Genomic DNA, 19,127 nt, shown 5'->3' with positions numbered 1-19,127 from the left:
AAAGTGTTTTCAGTTAAAAACCCAAACTCACACCCTCTGACATTGTGCAAATCTGAAATATTGCATTTCAACCAATATCAGGATTAAAATATTGACTTTTCTATATTGAAATTCATATCCATAAACCATGAAGAAGCAGCAGGTCTATATATATATAAATATATATTTCTCCTTTCGCACCTTCTCCTCCAAACATCCACGCACAGACCTCCTTACTTCACAAAATTTGCATTTGTGCACGCTGTCTCCTATTACACGTTTCAGGCAAACAAATGGTCTTGACCAATATCAGGATCCTAATAATAACTTTTCTATATGTAACTCCACATCTATAAACTTTGAAGAAGCACCAGGCCTATATATATATTTATATATAGATAGATAGATATTTTGCCAGAACTGCCGCAGACCTTCAATATTGAAATGCTTGCTGATTTTTCAGGACATGACTACATGGATTGGCACTAGTCACGAAACCACTGCCTTCAGGTATGGAAATAATATTGGCAAAAGACAGAGATGAAAAGGTTAAAATTGAATGAAAATATACTCGCATTTTTCTACAACAATACAAAGGTTTCAGGCTGAAAGCGCCCATTTACAATGAAAGTTTAAATGTGCCCCGAACCATGAGGATGGACAGAGAGACTGCAACCGGGACTATAAAACTATTAATAACACAGGTTAAGATGGCAGCACTCTTAGCTACTGGCAGCACTCTTAGCTACGTGATTTATGGACAAACTGAAGTCCTTTCTCACTGATGACTAAGATCGAAACTAACAATGAAGGTAAATTATGTAAACAGCTGAGTGCGAGTGTCCTTATTTGCTGGCATTTGGGAAAGGCATTTAGCCGTAACGCGTCATGCTGGGGAAATTAATTTAGCTGCAAACCTGGAGAGTGCTCCTTTATGGCTCTGAAGTGAAGCCGTTTTTGTTGCTATGCTTTACGTGCATGCCACTTGCACTGAGGAGGCACCCATCATTAAGTGTTCAGCAATTTCTGTGGCATTTGGAGAAACATACATATATATATATATATATATATATATATATATATATATATATATATATATATATATATATATATATATATATATATATATAAAAGAAAAGATGTCCTGATCTGCGTGTTACGGTGCACTTAATTCTCCGGTGGTGCTGGTTTGAGGCAGGACAACCATATTTTCAGAAAACAAGATTCTCTTTCCGTTTTAGCAAGAGAAAACCGCACTCTGTCGTTGTGCCAAAAATACCTTAACTTTTAATACATTAGTGAGATCATAAACAAACAAACAGGAATCCCCTGACGCGTTTCGGTCTCACCGGACCTTGTTCACAGGTGTTTCCTGTGTGCTAATTTCGGCGCTTTAAATAAAGTACTCCAAAGTAACAGAAAAGATACTCAAGTTACACCACTTATCAAGAGTTACTCCATAACATCACTAAATATATACACTTTAACAAAGAAAAATTATTAAACGTTTTTCTATATGCATATTTACCAAATTGTAACAGTGTTTTAACTACAATCCAAGGTGTTTTTCACTAAGTTCCACATTGCATTCTGGTACATGTAGTTTATAGCATTTCATTGAATCAAATTATTTTTAAATATATGTCATAAAATCTTGTTTCAGCGACTAATGTAGACTTCAAAGCAATTTCTGAGGTGTGTTAACAAAATATAGGGGCCCTCATTAGTTTTTAATTTATATTCACATTGAATTCATATTCATGTATTGCATGTTACCTACAATAGCACAATCCCCAAAGTTTCTTTCAAACAAGGCCCTCACTAAATCCTGCACCTCTGATGTAAGGACATTAATGTTTGGGTATTATTCCTTCAGTCAACTTACATTGATAGCGCCAAAATTATATGTCTATCTGACAAATGACAACGGGAAAGAAAGCATCTTATCAATTAGTGGAAATGACATAAAATAAATGAATGGCAACATCTTATGAGCTATGACAACCCGCTGAAACAAGATTTTATGACATATATTTAAAAATAATTTGATTCAATGAAATGCTATAAACTACATATACCAGAATGCAGATTTTATGACATATATTTAAAAATAATTTGATTCAATGAAATGCTATAAACTACATATACCAGAATGCAATGTGGAACTTAGTGAAAAACACCTTGGATTGTAGTTAAAACACTGTTACAATTTGGTAAATATGCATATAGAAAAACGTTTAATAATTTTTCTTTGTTAAAGTGTATATATTTAGTGATGTTATGGAGTAACCCTTGATAAGTGGTGTAACTTGAGTATCTTTTCTGTTACTTTGAAGTACTTTATTTAAAGCACCGAAATTAGCACACAGGAAACACCTGTGAACAAGCTCCGGTGAGACCGAAACGCGTCAGGGGATTCCTGTTTGTTTGTTTATGATCTCACTAATGTATTAAAAGTTAAGGTATTTTTGGCACAACGACAGAGTGCACTTTTCTCTTGCTAAAACAGAAAGAAAATATATATATATATATATATATATATATATGGGCCTGCTGGTTCTTCAAGGGTTATAGATGTGGAGTTACATATAAAAAAGTTATGATATATATATATATATATATATATATATATATATATATATACAGTATATATATATATATATATATATATAATTAATCCACAACAGATGGAACAATATCCACCAGACGGCTGCACTAATCCCTTGATCGTCTCCAAATCGTGAGGACAAAGCAAAGTTCAAAGATCGAAGTTCAATTTCTTCAGTTTTTATTCCATATAATAATGTCACAGTTTCCTGCACAGAATGTCAATGCATTTCGGCAAACGCCTTCTACTGGACAAACTTAGCCAACAAAAACGGGCATCTTATATACATAATTAAAAAAGAAAGAAACCCATCATTTGTTTCCATTTCATGCTGGTGCAAACTAATGGTGCGGCCATCTTTTAACATGCAAATGACTCAAATAAACCTACATGTTGAAGGCAAAACATTGCCTTACCAGTATTCACATGTAATATTATTGTTACATGTAATCTTCACAAGCACCATCAATTATCATAATAAATGCCAACAATATAATAAACTGAAGGCCATCAATTTTCAATCTAATTGATTTTGCTACCCCATATAAACCCCCCCCACAAAAAGACATATCTTGGTTAGCCCAATGCCATATCATGGTTAAGTTATTTAGAAAAATATGCATTGTTACATATTTTGAGCCAATATTCTCAATTATTGTTGATCGACCATTTTTGAATGTTTTTAAATATGTATAAAAAATTATTATTATTCATTGATTATGTTTTTAAATACTTATAAATATTGTCAAAAATAATAAATATTTTTAAATATTTTTTAATTATTTAAATTATTAATAAATACATTCATAACAACTCAATAGTCATTGTCCTATAATTCAGTATTCAAAATACCATAAATCATTATTCAAATCACAAAATGTATACAATCATTATTATTTTCTAAAATCATAATTTAAAAATAATAATAATAAAATATAAAAATGTCATAAATATTTATAAATGATCTGGCTATCTTATTAAACTAAGCTAGAGATTTTCGATGTGGAGCCTTTTCACACGAGTATATCATGTATTCTGATTCATGTGCGAGAGCATGTTATCCTTTGAATCCTAGATTTACCCTCATCATTCGAAGTGTTTAATATTTCTAACACATGCAGATTAATTTTATTATGTAAGGCATGATATGCTGATTTTTAATCCTTCATTCACAATTACTTTATGCATGTCATAAAGACAAAAGGGCCACTAAATAAAGTGTAAAGTGCTAACCATCAAAACCACTTGTATATAAATCATGTAAATATCCCATGTTGAAAACAGTGATGGAAAATTCATCTCTTCACCTACTATCTTATAAATATAAAAAGAAAGAGCAAATCAAATTCAAAAAACAAAAATAAACACATATTATCTTGTATGTCTCAAGGCAACATAAAATATTCAAATCACCACTTGTTATTGGTGAATCTAGATATTATATTGTCTACAGAATTCAATAGAGGCTAATTATTACCTCACTCAATGCCATTTTCCACTGTATTGTGATTGAAATGCATTTCTCATGACATATCATAAATGGACATGTAATTCCGCATCAAGATTATGCCCCCAAGGCGACTCAGAACCAAGTAATAAAATCATCTTAGATTCCATTTGTCTAAGTTCAGATGTTCTATCACCCGCCCTAGGGTTACTTTTGATAAATTTTAATACATAGAATATTAATGTACTGAGATCGCCATTGTGTATATCCCAAAAATGTTTAGCCAAAGGATACGTTCTATCATGGTTTTTGATGGCTCTAAAATGTTGTAAAAATCTGATCTTCAACTTGTGGATGGTACTGCCAACGTATTTTTTGCGACATACACATTCAACAACATAAACCACATATTCAGTGTCACATGTAATGCGGTCCTTGATGTTACAATGGCGTCCATCAAATGTTTGATAATCTTGCCTATGCATAATTACATGCCTTACAATGCCCGCAGTTCCAAAACCCCAAACCTTTTTTGCTCAGCCAAGATGTATTATCTTTTGTGGAAAATAAACTTTTAGTTAGATGATCTCCTAATGAGCGAGCCCTACGATAGGTAATGGAAGGATGTTGGCCAATGATATCCCTGATATTTGGATCATTCTGTAAAATATGCCAATTTATTTGTAGTATGGTTCTCAATGAACCATGTTGTTGGTTATATTCCAGAAATATTCTAGGAGGAGATTGTTTAATCTCATTACTTTTGGGTGTGTTCTTAAAGAGCAACTGATCCCTGCTTTTCTTTGTGACTCTGTTCTGTGCATCCACCAAGATTTTAAGGGGATATCCTTTACTTAAAAATCTTTCTGTCATTGTCATGATTTCTATGTCATATCTACCCCCATCAGAGAATATTCTGCGAGCCCGCAGAAACTGACTATAAGGAATGCTCCACGTCGTAGGGTGTGCATTATTGGCATGCAGAATGGAATTGCACGCCGTGGGTTTGCGATAGATGGTGGTCTCTAATCAATCATTTTTCACTTCTAGTAAGACATCAAAAAATTCAATTGTCTCTCTGCTGAAAGTGGTTTCTAAATGGATATTAAATTCATTGTCATTCAGTACATTTACGTAATCTAAAAGTGATTGATCAGGACCATCCCAGATAATAAAAAGATTGTCGATATATCGCACCCACAATACGACTTTGTCCATGTAGATATTATTACCCTCAGACCATTCCACCTCTTTCTCCCACCAACCCATATACAGATTGGCATACGTGGGAGCAAAGGAAGCACCCATGGCCGTTCCTTGTTTTTGCAAAAAACAATCATTATCAAATAGGAACAGGTTTTGGGTCAAACAAAATTGTAGCATGGACAAGAGCATTTCTGTATGTTCAAGGAGTTCAATGGGCTGTGTTTATAATATATATATATGGACCTAGTTTCCATTGAAAAGTGTTTTTTGACTTGCCTATATCTTTGGCACTGTTTGATGAATCTTCACGTCATTTTTAAAAGAAAGTGTGCCAGAGAATCTTGTTGTGCATGGGAAGTTCGGGTGATTCGAGCCGAGAACAAATGGGGGGGAGCGGGGAAGTGCATTTCCCATTTTAATTCCTGTAGGGATTTTTGACATGACTTCAGCCCGAACTGCTGGATAGAATTACACCAAATTTGGCAGAAATGTACCTCTTGGTCCAGTAAGAGTGCTGTTTGTAATTTGGTGTAAATCCATTTAGTAGTTTTTGAAATATTAAAAGAAAACCAAATTTGTTTATCTGGAGGAGCAAAGGCTTCGCAAATACTCCTGACCTCGGGCAGAGATCTGATTGGATGCCAACACTTCAACCAGGAATTGTTGACAGCCACTTTGAGACTCTGTTTTAGCCAATTCTCAAAAACAAGCACAAAAAAAGTAAAAAAAGGGGCAGGGTACTGTTATCCTACCCCCTAGCCTTGGTGCAGGGGTCCACCATGGAACCCCAAGGCTGTAAAGTATTTTTGTTTTAATTCACAGCAAAAAGTGTTGAAAATTTGTGAATTTTCCTGTCACCTCCCCAGGGCTAAAGTTGATAAAATATTGTGGGGGGGGCAGTGCAGACCATTGCAGCTCTTGGGACTGCCACCTCCCTGGGGCACTAAAGTTATGTATGTGGCCAGGACCGCCCTCTCAGTGATCACCACCTTCCTGGGGCAAAACTAGTTACATGAATGCAGGGGGGCCTATGTGGCTTCCAACAGTCCTGGGGACCACCACCTCCTCTGGGCAATCGGTATAATATATGGGGGGCCGCTGTGCCCCAAGCACTGCCACTTTCCTAAGGCATTTATGGGGTGTGTGCAGCCCACCTGCATATCTGGGGACCCCACCTGCCCGGGAATGAAACAAATTAATGTAGGGGGGTCTGTCCCAGCCAGCTGGCCCTGGGGTCCACCACCTCCCTGGGGCTGAATTAAACGATGGAGGGAGTCTAACGGCCCCCCTCGTGGATCCATGGATGGCCCTGGGGACTGCCACTCTCTAGGGTCGGCTTCTGCTACATCCTGAGGTGCCCACCCTAGGGAGGTAGCTATTTGATTTTGCTTGGTGGGTGCTGACAGCTTCCACCTAGCAAAAGCAAATGTAACAGTCAAACAGCTCGCCCTTGCAGAAAGTGGAATTTTCATCTGTTTCCCTGCACACAAGTATGCGTGCAGGAAAACAGATGAAAACATTGCTCCCGCAAGCAGGGAGGTGCTCTAAATAGCACCTCCATGCTTGCGGGAGCAATGCCAGCTCCTGCAGGAGGTGGGAGCCGGCTAGGTCCACAGGTGCCTTCCGGCTCACCCTACCATCCTCTCCTGGCAGCAAGCATCTTGCTTGTCTGCCGCTTTGAATTAATTCTATGGAGAGACCTTTGAAATAACAATAGCCTCTCCATAGAATGACTTTAAAGCGGCACACAAGCAAGATGTTAAACTGCAGGGCCGGGCTGAAGGCCGTGTGTGGCATGGGAATGGGTGGTTATAAGGGGTTGGCCGCAGGCCCTGTAGCCAACCCACCATGCACGGCCAACCCCCTCCACAGGCCATGGGCAGCGGTGGTTAAATTAACACACAATAACTAAAATTATTTTACATTTAAATAAAGATAGAAGTTCACTGAAAAAACAAAGGCTACAGGGATGTTATAGTTAATAAATAGAATTTATAAAAAACATTAAAAAAACACTTCAAAACAAAGGTTACAGGGACATTATAGTTAGGTTCTTCGCCCTCTCCTCACACCTAATTCATTTGGCCATGGTAGGTGGTGGGCTCTGGGGCATATAAATGCCCTAGAAGGGGGTGTCCCATGCACCCATCCTTTTTTTTAACATGCTTCAGGGACCTAGCCCAACCAGGGGCTTCAGTAAACAAGCGTTGCAAATTTGCGTCAACATTTAAAACAAAAAAATGTTTTTTTGCCTGTGGGGTGGGTGGTTCCCTCTAGGACCCCAGCACCAGAGCAAAGCGATCAGGGTGTCCCTAACCTGGCTCCGTATGTTTATTTCTGATACTTGGCTGAAGGTGAGACCCAAGATGGCTTCCAAGAGCTCCTGGTTGAAATATTCACAGCCAATCAGAGCTCTGCAGATCTCTGCATGAGCTTGTGATTATTCACGAATCCGTCATGCCTCTATATATCCATATTTCTTTTTCTTTTAATACCTAAAAAATCCCTATGGGAATTATAATGGGAAATGCACTTTTTTTCATCCCCCCAATCCTTTTTCTCACCCCCACTTGATGGATCACCACAAAACTTCCCAAGTAGAGCAAGATTCTCTGGAACACTTTTTTCGGAAATTTTCGTGAAGATTTGTCAAACGATGCCAAAGATATAGGCAGGTAAAAAAACACTTACTAAGGGAACATGTCCTAACTATAACTATCTAACTGTTACATATATATATATATATATATATATATATATATATATATATATATACACACACACATATACATATACACACACACATATACACACACACATATATATATACACACATATATATATATATATATACATACATATATATATATACATAATATATACACACACACACACACACTTATACATACACATATATTCATATATATATATATATACATATATACACACACACACACATATATATATACATACATATATATATGCATATATACACACACACATATATATACATATATACACACACACACATATATACACATATATATATATATATATACACACATATATACATATATATATATACACACACATATATATACATATATATACACATACATATATATATATATATATATACACACATATATATCCATATATATACATATACATACACACACATATTTATACATGTCTATACATATATATATATACACATATATTTATATATATATATATATATATATATATATATATATATATATATATATATATATATATATATACTGCACCAGCCACCATTGAAGTTGATTTTTCAGGTACTGAGGTATTGGAATAAGGAGTTTGAAATTAATTGAAGTTAGCAGCCAGTTATGTAGAATGTGGAAAATTAAAGACCCCAAATGACTTCAGGCCCAAAGAACCACAAACAGGGTAGCCGCTTGGAGAAAGAAAACATGAAAAACCCTACTTTAGGGGTAAGAGGAAGCTTTACTAGTAGAAAACTATAAAGGAAAAATAAAAAAAGACAACATTTACTATGTCCTCTTGAACTCGTAGGAATTGTTTTGCTGAGGGGCATTCCAAGTTTGGGGAGCTGATAATCTTTGTACCAACTTCAGCCTCCTCTCCAGTGGAAGACAGACCAATCCAAATCTGTCTGAAACTAAGCTCCGATATATATTAGGCTTTCGGAAGGTATCAGATTGGACTTCCTGAGGTGGAAGAGAAACCCAAGCTCTATCAGAACCTGCACTACCCTCGCAATATCCAATATCTGATGTCAACTTCAGGTAGAACCGGAGACCAATAGCAGATTATCCAATTAAGGGTAAATCTGAATGTTCATTTCGTGCAAAATTGTAATCACTAGAGCCAAAGTTTTGGAACACACCCTTGGGGAAGCTTTCAAACCAAATGGAAGGACACAAAATTTTCAGTGACAGTTGCCCACTGCAAATCTGAGGTACTGCTGATGAGGAGGAGCAATGGGCACATAAAAATAAGCATCATGTAAATCTAATGAAGAAAGGAAGTCCCCCAAATGTATCATACGAATTTCCTTCTGAAGAGAGTTCATTTTAAAATAAATTGTCTTCAAAATAAGGATTGAGGTCTTTGAAGTCTATAATCAGACTAAAGTCCCCTGAATATTTCTTGACCATCACTAATGGAGAGTACCACCCTTGAGTCCTTTCTGAGTCTGGAACATGTACAATAGCGTTCCTGTGGAATAACAAAGCTATGTTCTCCTAACACATTTCTTAGGCTCTGGGTAGACAAGTCAAGAGAAACCAATTCTTTAGATGAAGAGACTGGAATTCCAGGGAGGAGCCCTTGGAAACTACCTGTAGAACCCAGTTGTGGTCTCCGATTAGGGTCCGGAAAGTTTTGAAAAACAGAGCCGTCCATCCACCAACAGCCTCCTCCAAGAGACTGTCCCCAACTTAGTCAAAAGCTCTGATTATTCCTGTTCCTCTGAGAGTTCTTTGTATATCCTCCTGAAGGGTTAGGTTGTAAACTAGTCAAATGAGAAGTTAAACTCTTTCCTGATAGGATTGCCATAAGGTTTTTCTTCCTATAAAATCAGCTTGGCTCCTGTTTGACTGGAAGGACATTTTTGTTGCTCATAGAAGATTTGTGAATCACAGTCTCAAATTTCTCTCCTAAAAGTTTATACCCTGAAAAAAGGCATTTTCAATAAACATAACTCCAGGGAAAATCTGTCTTCCATCCTATTTTACTGTACTTCAGACTGAGAAAAGACAAAATGAAAGGAATGCCAACAGTGCAGCACTCTTAGTCTGAGTAATACATTTATTAATGTACTTCTCAAGGTTTGTACAGGGAAAAAGTGCAGGTCAAATGCAGCAACACAAGTACACTTCTGAAAATAATCACAGCAGTAGAATAATAATGATCATAGAAACAATGAAAATACACTACTTCAATCATAGTAAATATATCTATATATATAGTGAATAGCTATTTATGCACAATGCAAAGCTAAAAATAAGGGTTAAAAATACATCACCATGGGGCTTGACAGTGACCTCATTTCTTTGCCAACTTCAAGTCATTAACCCAGACGACTGTAGAAAGAGAGAACTACCCTCAATGGGAACAGGGCAAAGGCGTCCCTCTCCCGGAATGAGTTTTCTCTAACCCCAGTCGTCAAGCTTCCCTCTTAAATACCTTAAACAAGCTGGAGAGGAGAACTCTAGAAACTCCCCCTTGCCATACTGTAAGAGGTTGTTCAAACAATGGCCATTTTTCCAACACTGAGCTGTTCCCTGCCTTACCATAAACATTCTAATCCTGGTACATTGTATCAGCTGTGCTCTTCAGTCCTCCATGTTATGTACCCATCCTTCAGTGAGAACGAGTGAAAACATGTTGTACAAGCTGTGTGTGGAAAAATACCTGATGGCGTGAGAAGCTAAGCATGAAATGGAGTCAGTGGTCAAGATGGCGCTGATGGTTAAATAAGAATAGTATTACACATCCCTTAAGCACAAATGACATCCTGTAGCCACCAAACCATGGCAGACATTATAGAAGCTTTCAGACTGTCAAGTGTGATATTTGGAAAAACTTTGCTTGTACCTCCAGTGCAGCCAGCAAATGAGAATAGTCTTGACCTTTCAGGACAGCAGTAGATAAAAATTTAAAATCCTGCACGAAGGACTGGAAAGTATAGGCTTAATACACCCCCGGCCTCAGGCCTAAGTTTAAACCAGAATAGCATCTCTTCAAAAATCTTCTTCATTGTTATCTACTGGATAAACATTTGGCATAATGACATGTTTAATTAACTAACAAGGGGTCTATAGCAAGCTTCTGAGGAAGCTCCAAATCTCCCTTAGCTAGCGTACACAGTTTTCCCGTAAATATGGGGGCAGATGTATTCTCTGGGTCCATCCATTCCCTCTTGTGAAGATCATGGACCACAGAATTTACAGATTTCACGGAAAAGTCTTTACATTGACTTACCATGGAGTAGGAATATAAGTGCTGCCAAACAATTCTTCATCTGTACAAAGCTCCTTCAGATAGCAATAGTCCTTGTTATCTTTAAAAAAGCAGGCGGTTTGTACTAAGAATCCAGTTTTTCAGCCATAAATGTGGGCCAACAGCAGATCAGTAGATTTACCCAAGGAACACAAACCTGTTGTGCTTGAAATTTAAAATAAACAGATGAGCATGAACCAGTCACACTAAAGCATAAATAAGAAAATAAAAAAGGAAGTGCGAACAAGACACGCTCCAAGCTAATGCAGAAAAGGTAATGAGTGCTGATCCATCATGCTCCAAGGTTAAAAGAAAAGTAAGCAAAGGAGCGCAAGCCTATTGCAGTCCAATGTGTACTTACAAATAAATCAAGCATTGGCAAAGCCAATAGGCCTTGCCTATGGAAGAGATATTGGCTTTGCCAATATATTTTAGCCATGTTGTACACCAACATGGCTGCTGTTTAGCATGGGTAAAAGTTAGTGGCATAAAGGAGAGTTGTGTGGAGTGTTGTAGAGTGAAATGGTGAAGAGTGGAGTAGAATGTTTGAAGAGTGGAGTGGCAGAGAGTGTCATGTATTAGAGTGGCATGGTGGGAGTTACTTAGAGTGGCATACACTGGAGTGGCACAAAGTAGAGTGAACTGATGTAGAGTGCATTGCTGTAGAGTTGCAGAGTACAGGGGCATAGAGAGCAGTGGCAGTGAGTGTTGTGGTATTGAATTCAGAGGCATACAATGTAGCATCATAAAACGCAGTGGCATAGATTAGAGTGGTGCATAGTAGAGTGGCATGGCACAGAGTAGAGTGGTGCAAAGTGCAGTGGAATAGAGTAGAGTGGCACACAGTGCAGTGGTGCAGAGTAGAGTATCATAAAGTGGTGCAGAATATGGTATAGTGCTGTATAGTGCAGTGGCGTAGAGTGCAGTGGAATAGAGTGCAGTGGCATACAGTGCAGTGGCATAGAGTGGAATAGCATAGAGTGGAGTGGTGTAGACCTCAGTGGCAGAGAGTGCAGTGTTGCAGAGTAGAGTGTAAGAGTGCAGTGGTTTAGAGTGGAAGCACTGAGATTAGCCCCCAGCTCACTGTCATCCTCAATGTGTCCATAACCACAGCCACCTCTCACAACACATGAAATTGCATGGAGGTAAGACCCCTCCTCAAGAAACCATTGGCTGACCCCAGCGAGCTCCAGAACTACCACCCCATCTTTCTCCTGCTGTTCCCCGCTAAAGTCCTAGAAACGGCCATCATCTTCCATCTCACTGATCATCTGGAAAGAAACAAACTGCTGGACCATTCCCAATCGGGCTTCAGAGTCAATCATAGCAGCAAGACTGCCCCTATTTCCGCAACAGATGACATCTGAGCCATACTTGAAAGAGGAGAGTAAGCCCCTCTCATCCTCCTGGACCTCGCCGCAGCTTTCAACACTGTCTCCCACCACACGCTCACCAATCGACTATGCCGGATTGGAATCACCGACGACATGCACAGATGAGTAGCATACTTCCTCACGAGACACACCCAGATAGTCTGCCTCCCTCCCTTCTCCTCACAACCCAAGCACTCTATCTGTGGAGTACCCCAAGGCTCATCTCTGCAGCACAGCACCTAGATACCACTTGGGGTGATTAGCAGCGATATATAAGTATGTTTGATTTGAGAGTGGCATAGATACTAGTGGTGTAAAGCATAGTGATAGAGAGTAGAGTGGAGCAACAGAATGCAGTTGTGTAGAGTGCATGTGTTTAGAGTGCAGTGATTAAGAGTAGAGAGGCATAGTGCAGTGGCACACAGTAGAGCGGCACAGAGTAGAGTAGAGTGGCATAGAGTGCAGGAGTGTAAAATAGATTGTTGTTTCAGAGTAGAATGAGGTGCTGTAGAGTATAGGGTAGAGTGCAGTTGTGTAGAGTGACATAAAGTGCAATGGCATTGAGTGAAGTTGTATAGAGTGCAGTGGCAAAGAGTACAGTGGTGTAGAGTAGAGTGGTGAAGAGAAAAATGGTACAGAATAGAGTAGAGAGGCATGGCATGAAGTAGCATAGAGTACAGTGGCATAGAGTGGAGTGGTGCAGAGTGCAGTGGCATGGCGTGGTGTCGAGTGGAGTGGTGCAGAGCAGAGTGCAGTGGTGTGAAGTGGTGCAGAGTAGAATGGAATGGTATGGTAGTGCACTGCCATTACAGACAACATATCTTCAATTATGTAGTGCACAAATGAAAAAGTGTAGAAATTGCATCATCTAGTGTAATGATTTGTTTTGATCATATTAAAGTATTTGTTTCCAACACACTTCAGAAATAACAAAACATGTGCTTCATTTGTGTTCCTAATACTGATATATTTTGCTCGTTTGCACCAAGGAGGGGGGCTAGAATCCTACAGTATCACTATTCATGCTGGAGGCGGGCCTACACTAGTCACAACTCTGTGCACCCAAAGGCATGGCATCACCTGAGAAGGGGGTGGGGTCACCCACAGCTATTACACATAAAGGTCCAGTCGAGGTCTGCCAGACACTGGAGGAGGCTGTGCTGGGCTACCCCTCTTGGTCTGTGTTCTTGAAGGTACTGAGTTATCAGTATAAAGCATATTTGCGTGTTTTATTTTCTTTGTTTCAGCACATAGTATTATGACGTTATGGGCAAGAGAAAAACCACAGGAGGGTCCTCTATAGTGACCCCTCCCCCTAAAGTCACCTCGTTAGACGTGATGCTGCAAAGGGCCATCGGGGTCTTATCCACAGAAATCGACCTGGCAGAGTACATTGTCTCTGGCTTGATATATGACATAAAACCTGATACAAATGCAGTTCCCGTATCAATTTTTGCCCCTCACATAACGACTGGAGGACAAGCTCAGGCCTCTATATTGCCCCCTCATTCCCATTCGCCTGGGGCATTCTCACAGTCGGTTGCGAAGCAGCCTAGACTGTTAGTAGACTGTAAACATGTGGAAGCTGGTACCCAAACTAACTCTCCCCTCACACACATCAGTCTTGGATCAATCACCTTTCAAAGCCGCTGAATGGGGGTTTGTTTTTAAATCATTATGGGTTGCACAGTTATTGGTGAAATATATTGCAAAAACAAGGACATTATACTCGCTGAAATTTCCACATTTTTAATTCACAATGCAGCTATTGAATAAGGTTTAAATGATATCAAGCAAACACAGATTTCAGCTGCCCTAGTCTCAAGGATAGCCCCTGAATTTGCCCAGAGCGAGTTTTCTGGACAACGTATTGCCCTGCCCACCATACGGCCAGTGGCACACACCAGCTCCACATAGACAGCCTCCAGTTAGGTGCATTAACCCAACTCACTACTCAGAGTCGTGACTGTATGCCTCTTCATCCATCTCAACACACCAATGTGAGTCTTCATGTGGGGGGAAAGACCTGTGAGGCCTCCTCTTTAGGGAAGCCTCGACTGACTGGACCGGCCCGAAGCCAAACCGTTCCTGTGATCAATCTGTCACCTGCATCTTGCCCATACGTGGCAACATTAACCGGAGTCCCTCACTCATAAAGGAATTGCATGAAAAACTCACTAATAAAACTCTAAACTGGCTCACACAACACAGGGCGTTTCCATTCTCATTGGCAAACAACACTCTTCTGACTTGCAGGGTGGGCTTGATTGGTCCGGGGGCGTTGGATTGACCAGGAGATTGTTTCATTATCAACCTCATATCTCCCATGGTTGTGGAGAGCCTTCTTTTTACCCATTTTAGTAAACTGGCAGTTGGGTCAAGTTAAAATCGGTTGCCCTTAGTTATTTTTACAATCCTAGCTATTATTTCCAACATGATTGTACCCTTCAGAGAAAAGGATATGTTCACCTCCTGCATCCAACTCTGTTCCCAATGGCCTACAGAGTGATCATGATGTATATAGGGTCCACATCTCCAACCGCTTTGATGTTTAACAGGTGTAACTAATTTATGATGCTTGTGATGCTCGGGTTGTCCCAATCACTGTTAACACAATGAAGAGTTAAATGGGAGTCACCACCTATCAGAGGGCTGAGGGGGAGCATAGCATTGCTGCAACTGAGGATGGATGTGGGGTCAAGTCTGCTAAAAAAATGGAGCCCCGGATGTGTTAGAATTTAGTTGCTCCCCTAAAAGAGCTCAAATAGGACTGACGGTATCTGAGGTCCGGGGGCATTAACAAGGACTGGAAATGCTGGTGACCCTGTTGTCAGCCCTTAAACCTCCCCTACCGAGACAGTCTCCTGGAATGTCGCAGGGCTACCTTTTAAACGTAACTATCCAGATTGGTACCACTTTATAGACTTGCACAATATTTGCCTCTTTCAAGACAACTGGTCAGTGAAGCCCATGCATCGTGCAGGCTTTGTTAATTTCAGTCAGGAATCCTCATCATCGGGAAAAGGTAGACCCTTCGGGGTCTAACGATATATGGCAATACCATGCTCACTTATGGGGCCAAGGAAACTAAGCTAGGTTCACCCAATATTCAGTATGTCAGTTCCATTTTTTCACAGAAAGTAGTTTTTAATATATATATAATGTTTGTGTAAGACCAGTGGGGAATAAAGCTGAATCTCCAGTCACAGAGCTACTGAATTTGTACTCGGCAACGATACTGGTTGGTGTAGTAAAAATTGTGGGCAGGAACTTAATTGTCAATTTGAACTGCTAGACACCAACAGCAGAGTCCTGGCGTATGAGGAGCATAGAGCGTCGTCAATATCAGAACTAGTAATCCCTCCCAATAAGAAACTGTCTCCTCTGGCACCCCAATGAAATACTTTAACATTAAATCAGGGTATGCACGCCTCTAATGGCAGAATTATTTCCGACAGGGAATGCAATCATACTTTTAACTGCATTCAAAGTATCAGTCTTATTGACTATATACTAGTGGATGTGAGGATATGGCCGTACATACGAAACATGGCTGTAACCCCGAGACAAGACAGCGATCATAATTTTCTAGCCCTTGTTATAAAGTTCACCACCCACAGTAGTGAAGCCAGGTACGTCAGGCCTTTTGATAGAAGATTGCAACTAAACAAAAATCGGTGTAGAGTTAAGTGGAGTACCACTCATTCCTGAGAACTAGTCGGGGCTATTTATAAAATAACCGCTGAAAGTACTGGGGATAGCTCCTGCTGGACCTGGCTCTGGATAAAAGGGAAACATTAGAAAGGATTGGTAACATACATAATCAAGTGTTTAAAGTATTAAAGAAGTACTTTTATTATGGAGACAAAGCCGGTTTTTAGGCAGGAAAAGGCCCCCATCCTCGTACAATAAAGCCTGCAGAAGTGGCAGGACTGCACTTAAATTAGGCACTAAGATAAAACGTTAATTCAGGCCGTGAGGGCAGCATGCAAATACACTGTTAAAGAAGCAAAAAGAGCTTGGGGAAACAGGAAATGGGAAGGGCTGCTGGCCGCGGCCAAAGATGCGGACCACTGTTCCTTCTGGACCATGGTGTCCACAGGGAACCATGAAGGACACTACGCTATTGAAAATCATGCTGCTGTCACAGAATGGGTTGTACACTTCTCTAGCCTGTATTCTTAGACTTAAGGGCCAAAGGTGGCTAGCCTGAGTGGTGTGAGTGATTGCATAGAGTTTCTTTCTATTTCAATTCTGGAAGTATGCACAGGTCTTAATAAGATCATCCCCAACAAAGCACCAGGGCCTGATGAGATTCCAGGTGAATTGTACTTAGATGACGTTGATATCTGGACCCCCTACTTTACGCTGTATTTCAATGCCACCATGAAAGGGGCACCTATTCCCATTTCCTAGGCACGGGCAGAAATAATACCCATTTTTACTTAATGCCTCCCAACAAATTAAAGGCATATTAGCCTTATAGACAGCTCTCAAAAGTTGTCAAATTATCTTGGACAGGCTGCAATGACAGAGAAAGAGATATTAGCTCCCCTGCAAGCTGGTTTCCAGGACTGAACCAGTACAATAGATTAAGGCCCTCATTACAACCCTGGCAGTCGGTGATAAAGTGGCGGTAATACCGCCAACAGGCCAGCGGTAAATACCGCCAAATTATGACCATGGCGGTGAGAACTCAGACAATGACTTTACCACAACGACCGCCCGGGCAGATACAACAGCCACTATGGCGGTAGCCGCCTACAGCCAGGCAGAAGTTAATGTTCAAGGGTGGCACCAACGACATCAAAAGCCTGGCGGAAACACTGCACAGGAGGGAAACAACTCACCTGTGAAGACGCAGGAAACAACCACGCCGCCATGGAGCCCGAGTGGCAGATCTTCCCAATGATCTTCTATGTCCTGCTCCACCATGACACCAACAACGGTGAAGACGACCACGGTGTACAAATCAAGGGGCACAGCCCAGTCTTCAATGTGTGTGGGCCTCAGGGCCATATCATATAGTCCAAGGCCCTACTTGTCTCCTGCAACAACACGAAGAGAACACTTCAGGGGCATCAGTTCGAAAATAGGCTGGCACCTCAGAGGGACGGGGAAAGGGGAGGGTACCTCAGCCGGCAAATGGAACAACACCACTGGTCCTGGAGGGACCAACATGCCCATTGATCTTTGTCCTGTGGAGTGCAAGGCCACAGTCTCTCAAGTGGATGACTTGCCCACTGGCTCTGGAGGGGCCAACATTCCCTTTGCTCTTTGTCCTAGGGAGTGCAAGGCCACAGTCTCTCAAGTGGGTGACTTGCCCACTGGCTCTTAAGGGGGCATCGTGCCCTGTGCTTCTGATCCTGGGGAGGATGGGGTGAGGGGTGCCATACCCACTGGTTCTGGAGGGGGCATTGTGCCCTGTGATCTTCATTCTGGGGAGGATGGGGTTAGTGGGTGCCATACCCACTGGTTCTGGAGGGGCATCGTTCCCAGTGATCTTGATTCTGGGGAGGATGAGGTGAGTGGGTGCCTTACCCACTGGTTCTGGAGGAGGCATTGTGCTGTGTGCTTCTGATCCTGGGGAGTGCAAGGTCACAGTCTCTCAAGTGGGTGTCATACCCACAGGATTTGCAGGGGGCTGGCCGCACAACAGCCCATGGATGAGGGCTAATGAATGTCAGCAGGCGGTGACAGTTGCTCAGTGGTGTCAGTGGTGCTGTTGCTGCTGGTGGTGGCAGTAGTGGGGGGAAGCTCCAGCCCATCCCCTTTAACCTCAGACGGCTGCCCACTGCTGGTGGAGGTGCTGCTGCTGTTGCTGGTGGTGGCAGTAGTGGGGGGAAGCTCCGCTGCTGCTGATGCTGGTGGTGGCGGTAGTAAGGGGAAGCTCCAGCCCATCCCCTGCAGCCTCGGACAGCTTCCCACTGTCAGTGGCGGTGCTGCTGGTGATGCTGGTGGTGGCGATAGCGGGGGAAGCTCCAGCCCATCCCCTGCAGCCTCGGATGGCTGCCCACTGCAGATGGCGGTGCTGCTGCTGATGCTTGTGGTGGCAGTAGTGGGGGGAAGCTCCAGCCCATCCCCTGCAGCCTCAGATGGCTGCCCACTGCTGGTGGCGGTGCTGCTGGTGATGCTGGTGGTGGCGGTAGAGGGGGGAAGCTCCAGCCCATCCCCTGCAGCCTCGGACGGCTGCACAACCTTGGTTGCTGGTGGGGGCTCCGACTGAGGCCCTGCACCAGGCTCCTTTTCCTTCCTGCCTACTAGTGCAGGCCCCTTACCCTTCCTGGCAGCAGCTGGGGATGGCTCCTTGCACTTCAGGGCAGCTGCTGGTGCAGGCCCCTTGCCCTTTCTGGCAGCATTTAGGGATAGCTTCTTGCCCTTCCTGGCAGCAGCTGGGGATGGCTTCTTGCTCTTCAGGGCAGCAGCTGATGCCAGCCCCTTGCCCTTTCTGGCAGCAGCTGGGGATGGCTCCTTGCCGTTCCTGGCAGCACTTGGGGCGGGCACC

The sequence above is a fragment of the Pleurodeles waltl genome, chromosome 6 (assembly GCF_031143425.1).
Source record: "Pleurodeles waltl isolate 20211129_DDA chromosome 6, aPleWal1.hap1.20221129, whole genome shotgun sequence".
Taxonomy (NCBI): Eukaryota; Metazoa; Chordata; class Amphibia; order Caudata; family Salamandridae; genus Pleurodeles; species Pleurodeles waltl.
Note: the sequence above shows the minus strand (reverse complement) of the source record.